A 3,143-nucleotide genomic window follows, 5' to 3' on the forward strand; every position below is an offset into this window, starting at 1 on the left:
ATCTAAACCAGGTGTGCACAATTTTTGGGGCCTCTTGTATATCCCATGTTTCTAGATTTTTTTAAATAAATTAACTACGCAAAATTTCAATTGCACTGTAAAAGCGTTGTGGAAGGATGGCTCGACAACCGAGGACGTGATTTGATAGCAATGAACAATCCAGGGTTAACACTTGTGACTAGGCCTGGCATTCCTCCTTAAAACTGACCTTGGTATGTTGATAGAAGAAGTGCATAACAAAAGTACGGAACTCAGTGCTGGAAAGTCCCTAAAACATCAAGACCATTGTACCAGCCCCCTTCTCATGCTTAACATCTTTTAACCAATCTTGTAACTACTTAAGGTGCATGGACAGTACAGTAGGACCAATTGTAAGTTGTTTTATTAGCTTGTGCTCTGCTAGAATAAGTATATAAGGAGTGTTGTGTTTATGAATAAAGGAGAACGACTATACTCACATTGAGATTTCATCGTTACTCGGGGTCCGACTCCCACTCCCACATCTGGTAGCAGAGGATGGTTTATGGCTTTTTTAATTTCTCTGAGACTGCGGTAAGCAGCGAGAGGAGGGGCGAGTGGGAAACTACGGCTAAGGGAAGCGCTGCCTGGGCAAAAGCAGGGTAGACGCTGGTGTAAGGTCGCTCCTCATCCCTTAGGCACAGCTATGGAAACAGAAGCTGCGGCCACATTGCTTGCGGGAATCCTCTCTAAGAGAGGGCATGATATACCCGCAAAGCAGGTAATAAGGTTGATACAGTTAGGTCAAAGATGGGGTCATTTTGAAGACCTGCATATGGTATTTTCAGTCTCGGACTGGCGAAACTACGGAGAGACGTTATGGCAAAAAACTATTTTGGGATCAAAAAAGGAAGAAAAAGAGGTTAAAGCCATCCGTGGAGACTGGCGTCTCGTTTTAGAGACATTAAAAGAGATGAAGGGCATGAAAGGAACTGTCTGTAAAAATGTCGGCTCTAAAAAGCAGAGCAATCATTCTGAGCCGAGTGCAGGATCGTCAACAACTGCACTAACTCCCCACCCCCCTAAACTGGCTGCGCTTGCCTGTGCACCCTCCAACAGGAGGGCCGACAATCCCTTTGATCCGGGTCCGGTAGACACCGACGAGGAGCCCGATCCACCCCCTCCCTCCCCGCATCGTCCCTCAGACCAACGGGTGCAAGCCAGGGGGGAGGCACAGGAGCAGGGAGAAGTTGAAATATTGCAAGCTTTGATCTGTGCGCGGCATGGCGGTCTGCGCTGGGAACTAATTAGTGACGAAGCAATAAAGGAGATTCCAAAAACTGCAAAAAGAGAACCAAGCCACCCGGCCGAGGGCAGTACCCCCACCCCCCCACCCCTCCAGCTCCCGCGGAGCGGCTCGCCGCAGGGGGGCCTCTGCCCTGGGCTGAGGGGGGCGCCGCTCGCCACCACCACTGCCGCCGGACAGTTTCAGCGTTACAGAAGGGCCTGTTAACAGATACGATAAGAAATGGCTCAATTACCTACAACAACAGCTGGGATCATTTACCTATCAAGCACAGCTGGTAGCTGCTGCCCTGACTGTAATCTGGGACAGAAATACATTTTGTTAGAGATGCAGCAAGGAGAGACATTTTAAAAGAGACTGCCACACGCAACACCAGGAGAGAGGGCCTAAAATCTGCGCTCAGTGTGGAAAGGGCAAACATTTTACCAGTTGGTGTAAATCAAAATGGGATAAGAACGGGAAAGTATTGTCAGAAAACCAGGAGTAAAGCATGGTTTAGAGGCTTGTACCAAGGCAGCTGTGTTCCAAGCTGACTCTGTAGAGCATGGCTCACAAGGATTTGAGTCCATAAGAATCCCTGAAATACATTTGGCTTAGTCCCTACAAACTCGGCCTCTTATCTTGAAGTGTAGTGTAACCCTTAGTTGTGCACGCTCCACTAATCTAGTGGGGGAGAGATGTGCTAAATACAATGGGAATAGGCATTGGAATTATGAACGAGTGAAAAATTGGGTACATTGAAAAATTTAGTGGAAGACAAAATAGATCACGGGCATACAGTCCCATTTAATAGTCCTTGGAACACACCTGTATTTGTGATAAAAAAGAAATCTGGAAAATGGCGTTATTCATGTGACTTTTCTAGGCAATGCATCTACATATTTTAAGTGTTATATGTTCCTGGTACCGTGTGTAGTTTAAATATCCATAGCATGGAAAAATTGTGGATCCAATAGTGATAACCAACATCTTATGAATGTATTCAGCTGGCTGAGAAATGAGTGGTCATGTGTGTGCGTGTGTTTGAAGCGCTTCAAACATTTATAAGGCTTAAAAATTGGATTTGATTAATCTTGAAAATATATCTCTGGGACCTTTCAATCTCAAATGTCCACTAAGCCGGCAAACAGGTAGATTTACCTGGGGATCTTTGGAATGAAAGGTTTCAGAAGGAAAAGTTTTAAAATACCTAGTAAAAGAAAAAAGTTTTAAAATGCCTAGCAAAACATGCAGCTGTATGTGTGTGAGTGTCCCCCCACCCCCCGCCCTCCCACCCTTCTCTTTCCTTTCTAAGTTTTTTTTTCTTTCAGCCTTGAAGAAGTCCAGAGGAGTTAACGGTGTTATCTCTCTAGGGGAATGCCAATTTGTGAGAACACTGCGCATTCCAGTCTCACTGGAACTAGTCAGCGGCTGCTGGGTCCTGGTGCAGACAACCTTTAGGGATAATTGAGGCAATGATAGAGGAAAATTTAAGTGATTCATTACAAATTATCGAGTGGATATTTTGCCACACTAACCCCCAAAAAAGTATAGTCACTAGATTTGAAATGATTACAATGATAATCACCGAGGGAAGAAAAAAGAACTGTTCAGTTATTAGGCCAAGGCTCGACAATCATTTATATCCCAATGACAAAAGCATATGCTAGGTGCTGCATGTCAAGTATTTTGAATTTACAAGTAGATCTAATAGATTATCCAGGAAGTATTGATATCCATTTACCAAGTCATGTTATTATTGAACATACCCATCAAGTAGTAAAAACATTATTAACAAAACAACAAAACAAAGAGAAAAAAAAAAAAAAAGAGGGGAATCAGGAGGGACAAAACAGACAAAACAGATTGATAAAGGTGCAATATGTAATGAATTTTTTGC

The sequence above is a fragment of the Phaenicophaeus curvirostris genome, chromosome 1, assembly GCF_032191515.1.
Source record: "Phaenicophaeus curvirostris isolate KB17595 chromosome 1, BPBGC_Pcur_1.0, whole genome shotgun sequence".
Classification (NCBI taxonomy): Eukaryota; Metazoa; Chordata; class Aves; order Cuculiformes; family Cuculidae; genus Phaenicophaeus; species Phaenicophaeus curvirostris.